Source organism: Rousettus aegyptiacus, unplaced genomic scaffold (genome assembly GCF_014176215.1).
Source record: "Rousettus aegyptiacus isolate mRouAeg1 unplaced genomic scaffold, mRouAeg1.p scaffold_m13_p_3, whole genome shotgun sequence".
Lineage (NCBI taxonomy): Eukaryota > Metazoa > Chordata > Mammalia > Chiroptera > Pteropodidae > Rousettus > Rousettus aegyptiacus.
In genome coordinates this window covers 150,493,319-150,510,412 of record NW_023416306.1, presented here as the reverse complement: position 1 = coordinate 150,510,412, position 17,094 = coordinate 150,493,319, and the positions used below count along the sequence as shown (strand labels likewise).

The following is a 17,094-nucleotide window of genomic DNA, read 5'->3' as shown; positions in this document are numbered from 1 at the left end:
GACAAAGGTAACCTCTCCTCCTTCCATATGACAGACTTTCGATTCTTCTGACAATAGAAGGTATCCCTTCTGAGTCTTCTCCAGGTTTAACATCGTAGATAAATTATGCATTAATTATTAAGTGCTAAGCTCTTTAAGTATACAACACACTACAACATCATTTCCGGGAAGGGAGCAATTAAGGTGAGTTATAGAAACCAGAAAACATCAATGAAGGAGGTGGGCCTTGAAGGATGAGAATGATAACAGATAAAACTAGAGTTCAGAGCTGGTACCACATCAGAGGTGATAAGAGAGACTAGATAAGAGTAAGGAACATGATACGCAGGGAAGGGGCTGAGAGAGAGAAATCTATAGGTGAGGAACTTAGATTTCACATATATTTTGAATTGAGTGGAACTAAAATCAAAAATGAACAAAGGCTCAAAGGAAGTCACAATAGTTAGGAAGAGGAGAGAGCAGAGGCCCAGCATATGAAGGCAGAGACACGGTCCTGGAAAGGCCAAGAAATCAGATAAACAGGAAAGGAGAGACCCAGGAAAAACGTCGTAAGAACAAGCAGGAGAGTGAGAGTTTGATGTGGCGGAGCCCTGGAACCACTTTAGTTCCTCTGGGGTGGCGCCTGTACCTAAGTGATACATTAGAGGGAGCAATCAGACATGATGGCCTGGAGATTAGGAGAGCAGGTATCAAAGTGCTCAGAAAGGAGAGCACTAGATATAAGAGCCAAGGGTCTGTTCTAAGATGGTGGCAATAAAACTAAGATAAGTTGAAAACAAGAATCTACTCAAAAGAAAACAAATGGCAAGGCTTGGTTCCAGACCAGACCGAAGGTAAAACAAAGAGAAGAATCGGAGAGATGACTTCTAAGAGATATCTGAAAAATTCAAAGAAGCAGGCAACGCTCAAGCAGGGAGAGACAAGACAACTGCGCAGTCACGTGTCCTGAGTGCATCTGTGGGTTGGTACCCGGGTAGCTTTTTTGTTTAGGAAAACGTCAAAGTTCACTCTCCGCTCCACAAACACAGACTGTAACGTGGTTTTGCTATTTTCTCTGGTACCAGGCACAGGCTGTAGTTTCTGTGTCAGCAGACAGGGAATATCTGGTTTTGAATCTGAAATCTGTAACATTACCACTAACATTAAAATGCTTTAAAAAAAAAATTTAAAAAGTGCTTTGACAGAGCTAGATGAAGGAAGCCAGTCACAAAAGGCCACAAATTGCATGATCCCGTTTAAATGAAACAGCCAGACTAGACAAATCTATAAAAATGGAAAAGTAGATTAACGGTGGCCTAGGGCTGGGGTGGAGAAGTGGGGTGGGGAGAAATGGGAGTGACTGCAAATGGCGCTGGAGTTTCTTTTAGGAGTGATGAATATGTTCAAAAAATTGTTAATGGAGATGGTTACGCAATTCTATAAATGTCCTCAAAACTACTTACCTGTACATACTTCAAATGGGAGAACTGTACAGTAAGTGAATTGTAATTTAATAAAGGTGTTAAAAAAAAAAACTTAGGAGTACATAAATAGGTACTGTGACTTCCGAAACTTAAAGGTATCTCTCCAGTAAAAACAAGGCTTAACTTCAGGGGATTTGGAAAATATTAAAAGATATTTTAGAAAGTCTAAGTAAGTTGTATTCCTTCTAGGAGGAAACAAGTATGCATGGAAAAGACAGGGATTTAAAAATATAGATTCCTTCATAATTATTTATTGCAATTGATCTAAATTTTCTAATATGTACTTCAAAAGGAAAGACAATGGCTTGGGGTTTTTTTCAACAAATATTATTATACTAGAAACCTATAGTTCAGTTTTTAGCAGATGAAATAAAATAACGCATATCAAGCCGATTCAATGAAAAGCAAAAGATTATATAACTTAACAATTACTGAGTAGATGGGTAAATCTATTTTTTAAGTTCAAGAACCTGGCTAAAACCCTAACATTGATATCCTCTTGTTCGAAAGACATGAGAGAACTGCCTAAATTATTTCTGCCTGCACATCTCCTGAAAAACATAGTTCCTGTTCACCTGATGCCTTCCCTCACTGAAGCCATATTGTCCTCTTCCCACTGAACACTTAGAATACTTACTAAGACGGCATCCCCAACAATTATCAGTTATTCATCAACGTAGGTCAGCCACTCAGAGGCATGGAACTTCTCTAAGTCACATGACTTGCAATGGGCACACACAGCCAATGCCCCACTGAATCTCGCAGACTGAGGAGGGAAGGAGCAGGGCACGGAAGGGAGAGCAGCAGAGTTTCTGTTCGAACCGCCTCACGGATTAGAAGGACCAAGAACCACGGCACCTCTTGACTGAAGATGTTCCTAAAGCAAAATCTCACTGTCGGGAAGGAGCCAATTATGAGCAAATACTGCATTTCAAGGATATGACTATCAACTACGACCTCTGAAGACAGACATTTAATCAATTCAAAATATCACTGATTGAAATATAAGACTGATGCTTTTGACATTTTTACTTGGATATTAAATTATAATCCAGTGGGTTCAAATATATATTTAACATATTTCACCTTCCTATAACAAAATTTTAAGCCATCGAAAAACCTGGGAGTGTATAAATAGGCATCCTGAATCAAAAAACAAGGAGTGGTCTCCCCAATAAATTTGACCTATGAGACCCTACTTGTTAACTGGTCTAAGTTATGAAAAGCCTAAAATAATAAAAACTTTGTGAAAGTAAAGAGTCTCCCCCCAGACATACACTAAAATATCCTCCCATTTAAATAAAATTACTTTTGCCTGAAACTATGCTTACGAAGGGGCAAGTCTGTCATACATGAAGTGCTCCGATGTTTCTACATAACATGAAGCTCCAGACACCCTGGAGGGAACCAGAAGCTGCCCAGGAACTGCAGAATGGATAAAGAAAGCTTTCCCATCCACTAAGAGAGAACAAACACCAGCCTGCCTTTGGAAGGCAAATGACAGCTTCCCACAATATATTCAGACCTATGAGTTAAGCAGCTCAAAAGAGACCACAAAGTACCTAAGATGGGAACCAGTCTACTTTCTAGAAATTGGATCACCATTATAGGACATAACTTTAGAAGCTTTAACTTATTTTCCTCATTTGATCTCAAGTATTCTGAAAGCAAATACTTTTCCCATCACACAGATGAGAAAACTGAAGCTCATAAAGATTAATAGGCCTACCAGCTGCCAACCTGACTTCTCCTCTTGCACATCCACTGGTACCTCCTACCCAAGACGAACAAATCGGCTCTTAACTCCCCACCCAAACCTGCTCCTCCGGTCCTCCCCATTTCTATAAACGGCAGTTCCATTACTCCAGTTGTACAGACTAAATAAAATTCTTGGTGTTATCCTTGACTCCATTCTCTCTTTCACTCCACGCCATCTCACCCTTCAGTGAACCAAGTTAGCCCCACTTGGGTTACGTCCAGAATCCAGCCGCTTCTCATCTCTTCCACTGCTACTCTCGTCTGATCTCACCAAGATTATTGCCAGAACCCCGAAAATCTCCCTGTTTCCACCTTTGCCTCTCTGCCTCCCTCATTCTATTCTCTACACAACAAAGTTTTGTCCTTTAAAAATAAGTCAGATCAAAACCCCTTGTAACCTCAAGTGGCTTCCTATCACACTCAGAGTTGTTCACTGCTGTATATCCAGGATGGGAACAATATCTGCCACCTAGAAGGTACTCAATGAATACTGCTGGTTAGTAAATAAAAGAAAATGACCAAAGTCACAGAGTCAGGACTATAACCAATCTTCCAATGTTCTTTGGTGACAATGAGACCAGATGTCCAATAGCCAATGATCTACATGGGAGAAAATTTTTAAATTTTACGTGGCAAAACTGACTCTTATAACGCATAAACAATACTATGTTGGATTTATAACAACAAATTAACATGAAAATATCATTTTAAGAAGTCACAAAATCTCACACTAGGTTATCCGAATATCACACATCTGGCAGCACGGGCAATTGCCAGCTTAATTATCACAGTGCTGTTTACTCAGATCTTCGGTGTGACATCTGCATTCAGTGACATGATGTCACCTTATCTCAAGACTACCACACACATAAATGACATGAGCTCTAAAAGATTCAGAACTGAGCACCTAGAAGAAGAGGTGATAAGCATTTCTAAGCCTCCTACACTGGTATTATACCAGTCCTCTGAAACAGGAATTAAGTTTCTAGGTGTTTCAAATAACAGCAGAAAGGTTAGATTCAGGATTGTTTTCTACCAAAATTACAAGGAAAGCCTCTCAAAGTTGAGTTAAAATGTTGCTTGTTTTCAGATTAGAGCTAAACTAATGCTAAAATTATTCACCATTCCAGAAATTTCCCACTAAAACGTTTTAAAGTTAAAAACAAAAGCTAAATTTCTCTTTCTTTGCTTCTTTCAAAAACACTTCTACTATCTGCAAAAAGCCCTAAATCACACTAATAAATGAACAGAATTTTAACAATTGACCTTCAAGGAAACTTAAGTTTCTTCCCTTTACAAATGAAAAGATTACCTGGTTTATAATAAGTAAACACTGGAAACTTGTTAGATAAACAAGCAAAGGAAAGAACGAATGAAACAAGATCCACAACGGGTATATTGCTTTTTTGAGATCTGATAATTAATGAGAAAATCCAGAATTGATCAAAACTAGGTTTCTAGATTCTCTTGGAGCAGGCATGGAAGTAGCAGAAACCAAGATCTGAAAACCTTATTTGGTTCCTCAGGAAAACCTTAACTAAAATTCATTAAAGCCAGTTTCCTTTAGTTCTGTTACTTAGAAGAGCATTTGATAAAATAAATTTAGCCGAGACATATCTCCTTGGAAACCAAAAGGCAGAATTATCTAGTGTTTCTTCCTCTACACAAAAAAAATATGTAATTTAGGACTATTTTCATAATAATAACTACATGTGTTTTGCATCAGAAGTAACACAGGTGGCCTTTGACTAAAGGAAAAATCCAACCAGCTGAGAGGAACAGGACACTGAAAGGGACACTGAAAGGGACCACAGCAGTCACTGGAAGAGCCTCAGCCTCAGGAGAGCAGGAGCCGTGTGTTCTTCTCTTTACTAGCAGCAGCCACCATCCCTTGGCACATAGTGGCACTCAATAAATACTCATGGGATAAATGAGTAAGTTCCTCCTTAGGGACTCACCATGTAGACATAAATTCATTTGGTCACCATTAAACCACTCTTTACTACGGGGCTACTATATGCAAGCATACTACACTTTTCCTCCACAGAAATCTTACCTGTCCCTCAAAGTAATATGCCCAACCAAAATTATCCCCCCCAGTTCTATTAAGAAGGTGAAAAAAGTATGTCTTAAGTAGCCTAAATTACTTATTGAAGTGGTCACTTATTTGCTGTTCTGGCCCCAATCTCTCTCTTTCAATTCATCCTTTTCGACCCAGCAGGTTAATTTTCTATTCTTTTTATGTCCAGAAAATAAAACTTAGCTATGGCTAAGTATTCTGCCTCTATATGTGACCCACGGCTATCTAACAATAAATATGGAAACTCAGAAACTACTATATTAGAATACGAAAGGCAATACAGTGTCAAGGAAGAAAAATCAAAAGTGACAGTTATAATAATAACTGATCCCATTGAAAATCTTGAGACTACTACTAAAGGCTTTCATTAAAGACCTCTCTACAGCACTATGATATACATGACACAGATGGGTTTTGGTATTCACACCCACTGAAGTACACATTCAATCTTTAAGATCCATTCCAAGTCCACTGCCTTTTCGAAGCTTTCCCAAGCCACTGGACTAAATGTCTGTGAAAGTGCTTTGTAAACTAGGAAGTGCTAGCCCACAGCTCTTACTGCACTGGCTGCCAACTGACAGCCTCGCATACAGTCTGCCATTTCAACCGTGTTACCTCATTCTTAAGTGTCTAGTCCCCTCAAAAAAGAGAAAAAGTATTTGAACTGTTTTCTCTACTGTCAACTTCTCTATTACTTCTCCATTACTCAACACCTAGAATAGCATAAAAGTATCGCTCACACTTTTTGATTTTAAAATATATTACAAAGTTAAAGTAATCAAAACAGAGTGGTATTGGCAAAAAGACAGACTAGCAGAATAAAACAGTGCCCAGAAATAAAGCCTCACCTATGTGGTCAAGATGCCTTCAACAAGGGTATCAACACCACTCGATGGGGAAAGCACAGTCTCTTCCGCAAATGGCGCTGGAAACACTTGATATCCACATGCAAAGGAATGAAGTTGGACCCTTACCTTACACCATACATAAAAATTAACTCGAAATGGATTAAAGACCTAAATGGAAAAACTAAAATTATACAACCTCTAGAAGAAAACATAGCGGGAAAGCTTCATAATATCGAACTAGCAATGATTACTTGGCTATAACACCCAAAGCACAGAGAGCAAAAGCAAAGCCAGACAAATAGGACTACGCCAAACTTAAAAACGTTCGCGTATCAAAGGACACAATCAAAAGAGTAAAAACGCAACCTACAGAATGGGAGAAAATTTTTACAAATCATATATCTGATAAGGGGTTAATATCAAGAATAAATTAAGAACTATAACCCAACAACAAAAAAATCTTATGACTTGAATGAAGAAATTACCTGAATGGTCAGACTTGAAAAGACATTTCTCCAAAAATGATATTCAAATTGCGAACAAGCATACAAAAGGTACTCGATATAACTTATCAGTGGAGAAATGCAATCCAAAACCACAATATCACCTCGCATCCATTAAAATGGCTACTACTACAAAAAAAACAAAATCACAAATGTTGGTGAAGATAAGGAACAATCCTTGTACACTGCTGGCAGGTTGTAAAATGGTGCAGCTACTATGAAAAATAGTATAAAGGTTACTTGAAAAATTCAAAATAGAACTACTATATGATCTACCTCTGAGTTGTATCCAAAAGAACTGAAAACAGGGTCACTTAGAGATATCTGTACACCCACGTTCAGAGCAACACTACTTACAATAGCCAAGAGGTGGAAGCAAACCAGATGTCCATCTATACCGATGATGGATAAACAAATGTGGTCTATACATACAATGGAATGTTATTCAGCCTTCAAAGGGAAGGAAATCCTGTCACATGCCAACATGTATGAACCTTGAGGACATTATGCTAAGTGTTATAAGCCGGTCACAAAAAAAAAACAAATACTTTATGATTCCATTTATATGAGATATCTAAAGTAGTAAAATTCACAGAAACAGAAATAGAATGGTGTTTGCCAGGGATGAGGGGAAGAGAAATGGAGAGCTGTTTACTGGGTATAGTTTCAGATGTGCAAGATGAAAACATTCTGAAGATCTGTTTCACAGCAACACGAATATACTTACTACTGAACACTGGTTAAGATGGCCAATTTTACATTATGCAGTTTTTACCCCAATAAAAAAAATAAATGCCAACATGCAATACCAAATGGGATTTCCCCGTTCTACCTCCATGGCAGGAGTCTAAGCAGCCAGGCCCTTCTAGCTGTTGACAGTCATTTCCAAATTTCTTCCAAATTGTCTTTTTTATAATCAATTGGACTACACAGAGGATCAGAGACTCTCTTTTTCACCCATTTAAATGAAGTTTCCACAATCCCTAGTTAGCTGCTTTCTGGTTTAAGCCCAAGTCAAGTATAAATCCAAAAATGAAATAAGCCATTGTGTTCTCAACTGGGTGAGGGAGAAGCATAACAGAATCACTTACTGAGTTTTTTCAAATCACCTATTCATTTGCCTTATGTTCAGCATGCTTCCCCAGAGAAAAGTCCCAGGGTGATTATCTATCCTCTCCACCAAGCACTCACTGCTCCCCCAAACGCATCCAACCCAAACCACTGAAAACCACTATTTAAAACATACCTTGAAAATGGCCTTCAGAAAAATTCCACCAAAAGCATTTATCAGGATGAAGTCTTTGAACTTTCAACAACTCTTTTCTATAAATCCAAAACTCCATAACTTATTATTTATCTACTGAAACACTATGTTGTTATGCAATTATTATACCTCATTTCCTATTACAAAGGATCAGTACTACGATTCTAATTTTAAAAAATAAGGTAATACTGCAACTCTTTTTGAAGAATCACAGGCATTTCTCAAACTGGAAGAGAGACAAGGGTTAGGAACCACATTCAGGCTCAGCTGGGCAAGCCGTCTTAAGAGGTTTCCCAAGGGCACATCCTGCGCCGGAAGTCCAGCCAGACCCCAAACATATATACACACAGAGCACTCTCTTTACACATGAAATACCAACCACTCAGAAGTCACACTCTGGCAAACTATACTGGCAAAACCTACAGTCCAAAGTAGGGTAAGGGGAAAGCGGAGAGTCAAATCAACTACAAACTAATCCTTATTTCAAAAGTAACATGTGTTTTTGAAGTCTTCGAGAGAATAATATGGTTCTGACAAGTCACAAACTTACACTTTTTGTAAAAATATAGGAAAGTACTGCTTTTCATTTTTTCTTAGGTACACACAGGTGGAACAAGCAATAAAAGTCAAATTAGGGGAAAATTTTAGAACATTCTATTTATTTATAATTATGTATCTTATAAACATCTCCATCTAAGTACTTTCTCTCCTTGCAGAGGCAAGGTACTCCAGTTCAATTACTAATTGCTTCTCTAAAAGCATCAAGAACTGAAAAGAAACTTGTAAAAACAAATAACCAATCTGGAACTAAGACTGTTAAAGGAAATGCAAGGAGTTCACAGTATGTCCAACTAGAATTCCTATCTAGGCAAATAATTGAGAATATGAAAAAAAATGAATTGTGGGAAGATAATATAGAAGCCAAAGTAAAACATACTGGTCATAGTCAAGTCTTGATTACAGGAATATGATCATTCAGCACTCAGCCCTTTGCTTTCTATTTCTCAATAGCTTTATTCTGAGAAGTCGAGAATTCATTCTAAAAGGAAGCAAGACACTGAACCACAAAAACCATATAGTCAATGACTTACTTGTAGCTATGGTAAAAGGTTTTCTGGAAGAAGTGGGCACAGAGAAGAGGACTAACCAAAATCCACTACTGGGTCTGTGCAATTCATTTTAACCTGGACCAGCTATGCGGGGGAGGAGAGAGGAAAAAAAGGAATCCAGAGGCCTCCATGGCTGGATGTCCTGTCTGCTCAAGTTGCCTCTGAGTTACCCCTGTGTTTGTGCAAACGTTAACTCTCCCTCTCCAAGCCGGCATTCTCCAACAAGTATACATTCTCCTGCCTCTCCTGAATTGAAAAAAAGGGAAACCTAATATTATGTAATTGTCCATTTCCCACAATTTAAAGTTAGGCATACTACAATCCTAATTAGAGGGAAAATGTAGTGCAACACGACAAGTAACAAATTAGATAGCTAAAGCTGAAAATTCTCATCACAGACCTCCAGAGGCAAAGAGAAACAGCTTCGCCTGACTCCGTGGCACACTGGCCAAGCACTGCTGTTTACTAAGGTCCAACTAAAGAAGCCCCTGACATGATAGCCAGAGGGGAGGGGAGCTGGGGGGCTGGGAAAAAGGGAAAAAGGGTTAAAGTACAAATTAGTGGTTGATAGAGGGTCAAAGGAATGGGGAGTACAGCATAGGGAATACGGTCAGCAGTGATGTAATGGCTAGGTGCAGAGTCACAGGAGAAAAAGAGCAATTAAGGGGATCATTTTATAAACTATATAAATGTCTAACCAATGTACTGCATACTGGAAACTAATAATAAAATTTAAAAAAAAAAAAAGAAGTCCCTGACAGTCCCCTGTGCCATTTTGGTGCCATCTCTCTAGATCTTCAAGAAAACACACACATTCTCTTTGCAGCTGGAGATACCTTACTCTCCCCAGACCAGAACAAAAGGAGAAAATGAAGGTGGACTAACCCCCACCCTCAAAAGATACACTTAATGGATTTTCTTACCCTCGTGATCACAAATCCAATCACAATCATGTCATTCCATCCCTCACTCGAATCTGTGTTTAAAAGAGCCTAAGAAAACGGAATCTTTCCCATGTTTCTATGACTCACTCCACAGCTCATTGAAAGCCTATCAAAAGAATAAATGAGCTGTCATCTAAGAATAATTAACTTACATACAGTTGACCCTTGAACGAAGAAGAGGTTAGGGCACCAACACCCTGTGCAGCCAAAAATCTGAACATAACTTTTCAGTCCCTAAAAAGTTAACTAGTTATAGCCTACTGTTGACTAGAAGCCTTACTGTTACTATAGTCAATTAAGACATATTTTGTATGTTACATATATTTTATACTATATTCTAGAATAAAGCTAGAGAAAAGAAAAATGTTACTAAGAAAATCATAAGAAAGAGAAAATACATTTACAGTATTTATTTTTTAATATCTACATACAAGTGGATCCACGTGGTCAACGTGCATTGTTCAAGGGTCAACATAAAATCTTTGGAAAACAAAGTGCCACATCAGTGTTTTGTTTCGTTTTTTATTAGCTAGGCATAGAAAAAACTAAAAGCAAAAGTCCAATGAGGCCGACTTATTTCTCATACCAAAAAAGTAGAAGTGCAGCGGATAGAAGGCTGGATTGTCAATCTCACGTGACAGCGAAACATCCATATATTAAACAGCACTGTATGTGGAACAAGATACAAATTTTTGTGAGCACTAAAGGAATAACATAACACTTACCCCTCCCCAGAACAAGGAGAGCCCCTCATCTAAACGGCAGTCACCAAACTGGCAGGAATGTTTCTCCTCTCTGGGCTCAGATTACTCCAGTGGAAGGTAAGGTAGTGCGACATAAATCAGTCACATTCTCAACGGAAAGCTCCTGCAGCATCTTCTTGTTTTCTGCACAGTTATCCCTCCACCTGATTGGTCCTCTCCACCCCCGATCCCTGCCCCAGTTACCCTTCGATGTAGCTGAGAGAAAGTCTAAACGTTGCCACTGTTCCAGAAATAAGGAAGGTACAACCACTTCTTTTGCAAATGAAAAATGAGTTTAAGAAGAAAATGGTAAACTAGAATAAATTAAGTTTGGTTTTTCTAAAGAGCATGCAAATACATTATGTTCTGAATTAACAAACATTCTGTAAAAAAAAAAAAAAAAACCTACTGGCTCTATCACGTAAATACTTTCACACAATTTCTTTTTCCATAACTTTGTGATTTGAGTAACTCTAAAGTTTAGTTACCAAACAATGCTGTTTTCATAACTTTTCGACCTTTATGCAGATTTTGTTTCCTTAAATTTTTCTTCTGGTTTCACATATATTTAATGAACACTGAACACTTATGTGCAAGGGGAAAAAAGTAATAACAAATTTTAACATAACAGGCTGTAAGGCAGGAAGAAAAAACAGGAAACAGTAGTGCAGTTAAATCTGAAAACCTGCCTACCAATCAGTGCCTGATCACTGACTAGTTCTATAACCAACAAATCACTTCAACTTTCCCAGCTAAAGTTTTCTCATTTGTAAAATGAGGAAGATGAGCCAAATGATTCATGCTCAAAAACCCTTCTAGTTCCAACAATCAAAGAATTTGTTCATCAGGAAGTAAGAAAATGCAACTGCAAATAAGACTTTATGGTTTATAAAGTACTTTCATACATATAGTCTCAATTATTGCAGCAAAGCTGTGAGGCAAGCAAGTATTGTGCTAATCTCTACAAAAAAAAAAAGTTTTTCAGAAAGACAGTTGAGAAAGAGGTTCTAATTTTTTTATTTTTTAAGATCCCAGAGGTAGAAAATTTGAAGCCCAGACCTTCTGAGAACTCTTTGTTCATATTTCATTATTTTAAAAATTATTATTTTTTAAAATATTAACTTTCTAAATTATTAAATTATTTCAAAAATTAATTTAAATTAAAATTCAAAAATAATTGCCTGCTACGCAAACCTTTATGGGGGCATTAGGGTATCATAACACCAAACGAGGAAAGGTTACTACAAATGGCCCCAGTGGATGGTTAAGTTCCTTAGGGCCAAGTAGCACACTTTAACTCACCATTGGAATCACAGACTCCAACAGCGTGTCTTCTAGATAGAGGCACTCAATACATACTGTTTGACAACACAAATCTCAAAGGTTAGGGATGTAATGATATTATGGGGGGAGAAAGTCTGAATTTGAGATAGGAACTGTAATTTTAGTCAAAAGAAAAAAAGAAGCATGCTATATCAGAGTTCTAACTCTACATTAATGGGGACGAATCTATTTGTCTTCCTTAGAGAAAGTCCAATTTGGTCAGTGAACCAAAAGGCTCAAATCTGAGCTGTCACCAGAAAATCTTCAGATTATTCATACTTCATATATGCATTGGAATGGAACAAAAGAAATAATAACACAACAGTGAGGACCTATAGGAAGCACAGAATCATGTTATCGTTGATCATGACATACTTTCACCTAAATCAGAAAGATTCATGGAATCTGTACTCATACTGTACTGCCTCTTCTCATATTCCTGGTTTCACAGCTCAAAGAGATAGAAGACAGCCATTTATTGAAAAGTTCAACCTGCAAACTTTTGAAAATATACCTCCTATCTCAACTCATAGTCAACCAAGATCTCCCAAAGTCTACTAAATTCCTAATCTCAAGCAATCTAAAATCTGTAACTTCAATGAAGTTACTAGAAGGTAGTTTAAAATGAGGGGGCTACATCAAATTTACACACCTAATTCAAAGCAAAAGCAAACACGGCAAATACAAAAGCCCGGAAAAAGTAAAGGATAGAGTTTTAAAAATCTCAATATACAATCTCATTGAGGTGCTTTGGAATTATTACCAAGAGTTCAAGTCGACCTTGCCACAGAATTCTAGGATAAAGTCACAACACTGCCTGAAGTTTCAGATCTAAGTTGATTGCACCAGAATTGCAATTTCAGGCTCAAAGAGCAGTACCAGGAACTGCAGAGAAGCTAACAGCAACACCTACTGACTGTCTTGAGCCACTTGCCAAACTTGTTCCCTCAGTCAACAAGAGAAATCTAATGATACAGTCAACTTCAAAAGTCCTTTACTTAAGCCTAATGAGATAAGAAAATAGCCACATGAAACCATTAATCCCCCAAAATCTCTTATTTTGCTCCTAACCATTTATGTGCAAATCACCACCCAAGTCATTTTAAATGCACTGTTAATTGTTAATGCTTTAGTATAAATAACTTATTCCATGGGAAAAAATGTTTTAATATTAAGATTCTCATTAATAACTGGTATGTCATCTAATAGCCAGAGACATCAGTGACCATAAACTGCTTTATGTAAACCTTTTACTTGAAATTACTGCTGTTACCACTGTTCTATATTACTCTCATCGGCTTTTTTTATCCTCGTAAAAGTGACTTAATTGCAGCTTTCATAAAAGGAAAAAGGAAAAAGTGAAAGTCATTAAATCAAAATTATATAGAAAATTAATACCGTTACTAAACTGGCTGCAGAGAATGATATTATAGGACTTAATCTTGTACTTTTCCAAAAGATTAAGTCAGAGAATCTTTACCTTAGACGAATATTCCATATGAGAAAACAAGAGAAAGTTGACACTTAACTCCTACAGAGTACCAGTATAAAAACAATGGCTTTAAGAGTCTGAGTCAGAGTTTCAACATGAAAGGTTTGCTTTATAGAGGAAACGCCAACCCCAGTTCATCCAGATAGACCTGGAACCTGATGAAAGTCAACACCTTTCCTCTGAAATTTGCATCGCATCACCGGCTGCAGTTTAGAAATGTAATCGTTTAGCAGGTAGTAAGAATTTCAGGAAATGCTGGCTCCCCTCAAGAAAAATAAAATCTATAAGATAAATGCCATCTAGGGGTCATCAGTCTCCAAATGCTTCCCTTCAAAACGAATACCAACAACTCAATTAAACAACATCTTCCTTGAAAGTGAGCCAATTCCCTTGTCTCTGTTTTCCAAACAGGGAACCTGATGAAATTTCAACCTGCACAACACGATTACTTGTCTTCCTAGAAATGCCATGGAGTGATAGGGAGCCTCGCAAATATCTTTAAGGTCAGGAAAGAAGTTGGAAACAGATGGGGCGAGGGAGTAAAAGTTCTTTTAGCAGCACCCTCACGCCTCCCCAGCCCCCTTGCAGTTTACTTGCAGCAGGTTAGAGCATCCCAGAATTTCACTCCCCCCAGATCCCCGGGAAAGAAATTAACCACCCGCGGGCACCAAGCTGCTCTTCCTCCTTTCTCACGATTAAACCTTGTCGGCCTCTCTTCTCCAGCTCAGCCTGCAAAGCGCTCACCCAGGTGACTGAAAAGGAAGGGTCGTCGTGTGGAGAAGAGAGCAGCAGTGTGGGCCCAGCCATCCCAATCCGGGCGCGGGTCTCCCTGCCTCCCGCACAGGCGCCTGGCGGACAGTTGTGCAGATTCGGATTCCAAGGTGCGTGCGCGCACGCCCGGCGCGGTGCAGCCCGGACTCGCTCCCGCCGGGCTGAGCTATCAGCACGCCACCAAATCGGAAATAAAACTTTGATCGGCCTCCGGGTGTCCTGTTCTCAGTCCTAGACTCGAGCCCCCGCCAGAAAGGGGGTCTGGGGCTGTCAACAGTCCTGCAACCCTGCTCCCCTGCCTGGCCCCGGGGCGCAGGAGCCACTTACCGCTGGGCCCAGCCTCCTGGTGCGGCCGCGCGTCCCGGGTACGTCCACCGCGCGCTCTCCCTGGGGAGAAAGAGAAACCGTGCAGACCGTCGGCGCGCGCTCACTCGCCGCCTCTTCTGCGGAGAACGGCAGGCGGAGAGGTCGGGGAGGGCGCCAAGCGAAGGGGCACCCGGGGAAAGCGAGGGTGAATCAGTCCAACTCCCGAGCCAGGCTCTCAGGGGAACCCGGAATGCACACCCGAAAGCAGCCGGCGAGGAACTCGTTCCTCGCGAGTGGGGGGGGGGGGGGCGGAGGTGCCCCGGTCCCAGGTCATCAACTATTGTCTGGGCGCTCGGGTCCCCGCTCGCGCCGCCTCCAAGGCTCAATGCCCCCCATCCCGCCCTCCTGCCCCCAGGGGAAAGAGTTGAGGGGGCGGCCGGCACAGGAAGGGAGTGCTGAGCGTCTAGGAATCGGGGGTCCCGAGGTCCGAGGTGGGCGCGGGGGAATGGGGAGGTGCGTGCCGAGTGGGGGAGGGGACAGGTAACTGCAGACCCGGGCGGGAAGGCCGGGGAGGATCGGTAGGGGGAGGAAAGGGGGAGGAAGCCACGGAGGCAGGAGGGGATGGAGTGGCGAGGGGGCGGGCACGGGGCGGCCTCTGAAGCCCAGACCTGGCCCTCCCCGGGTACCCTCCTCCCGGGGACTCGGCGCCGCACTGACTTTCGCTCACTCGCTCACGCACGCACTGAACTCGCTCACAAAGTTGCCGGCGATGGAGGAGCCGCACTCGCCCTTCCCGTCCCCTCCCCTCCCCGCCTCCCCGCCCCATTCCTTCCCCTCCTTCGCTCCCTCCCTCCTTCCCCCGGTCTCCGGTGAGATCACCGCTGGGTTGCTCGGCGCTGCGCTCAAATCTCGCGAGAATAAGGGCAGCGCTGCCCAAGCGGCGGGGGAAGTGGAAGGAGTCGGAGGAAGGTGGGGGGACCGCAGAACTCCTAGTTGCTATGACGACGGCAAAGCCCTGGATTCCTGTCTCCTGCGGAGAGCACAGACAGCCAACGTGGGTGCAGTTTTCAACCTGCCCCCTCCCTTGCCCGACGCCCTAATGGTGGAGAAAGCAAGGGCTAGAAGCGGGAGGATTTTTAAATCTCTTCAGAGAGGATATCTGTAAACATCAGCATCATGCTATCTAGCTAAATTTGGCAAATGAAGCTAATTGTCTTTTTTAAGAGGTCCTGGGGCAGATTTCTGCCAGAGAAGCCTGCACATATCTATACCTCCAAATTTCTACTATGTAATCAGTTTTCCAACTCCCCAACTAACGTCATTCCTCAACCCCCGCGCACTCCATAACCCCCCTCAGTCTCCTTCCCCCGCCCCCTCACTCTGCTGCATCCCCACCACCACCTCTAGACTGGGTTCCTTGAGGATCTGCATGATTCAACTTTGAATTCTTAGAGCTTCCACAGGCTTGGTACATAGTAGATATTTACTTAATGTCAATCTGTATTTGTCCTCAATACTTTCCTTTCACCCTACCCTGGAAAATACGCTAAGACTGTATTTCTGCTCCCAGTTACGTTTTTGACTCTTAAACTATCTTCCCATTTCTTTTCACACAGATTGTGTCTGTTTTTAATAGTTATTATTCTTCCTTTCTTCATCCTTGTCTCATAAAAACCCTAATCACCATGGAGGGCTTTTTTTTTTTTTTTTTAAATAATTAAGCTTCTTCAAATGACCTACTCCAAAATGCTATTAAGGATGAACATGAAATCTTTTCATCCCAGTTGTTTTCCTTTCATTGTAGAAACTTTTCTTTGAGGGGAAGGAGGAGATCGGACACTGTAAATAGAAGTTAAGTTTAACCTTCAGATTTCAAAATGAATGAGTAAAAATCGATTCCATGGTATATGAATTATATCTCAGTTTTTAAAATGGATTCTTTCCCTATTTACATAAATATGCAAAAACCATTATTTAACACAATCGTGTAAAACTAGAAACCTAAAAAAGTTCATGGAAAACTCTTAGACTACATACAAGCTTAAATGCTATGTAGATGAAAGAAACCTAGTGATATAGTGATAAAAAGCACTAGACAGAGTCAAGTGCAAACTCAAACTAGTATATGAGTTTTTTTCTGTGTCACTAATAATTGAGTCTCCTTAAAAAGTTAATCTTTCTGATTCTTCATCTGTAAAATGAGGGGTAGCCCAGATGTTAGGTCATTATATCTTTAAAATTCTATAGCTCTTAGACATATAAAAATTTCCAGTAACAGACATTTTCCATTTACATCAAACAGAATAAAACACATGAGTGTTTCATTTTATAGTAGTCCAGTTTCATAAAGTTTAGCTATATGTTGACAAGTTGATTTTAAAGTTCTCCTGTCTCAAATATAAAAACAACAAAAATATTGACCATATTACAGTTATTCAAAGGGAATCCATTGTTCCTGATTTGCTTTTAGACTAATTCAAAACAGATTCT

General features: G+C 40.2%; 1 protein-coding gene across 15 annotated transcripts in view; it reads right to left on the bottom strand.

Moving 5' to 3' along the window:
* Nucleotides 1-15,413, bottom strand: part of SIPA1L1 (signal induced proliferation associated 1 like 1) — a 317,068-nt gene extending 301,655 nt beyond the window's left edge. For 9 of the 15 annotated variants that reach the window (XM_036238980.1, XM_036238982.1, XM_036238978.1 and 6 more), the window contains exon 1: nucleotides 14,626-15,214. The gene's annotated coding sequence lies outside the window, so the exon portion shown is untranslated. Of the gene's footprint in view, nucleotides 1-14,271; nucleotides 14,594-14,625; nucleotides 15,215-15,272 lie in introns of those variants that run through there. The other 6 variants (XM_016118659.2, XM_016118664.2, XM_036238983.1 and 3 more) reach the window with 3 other exon arrangements.
* Between the last annotated feature and the right edge of the window lie 1,681 nt (nucleotides 15,414-17,094).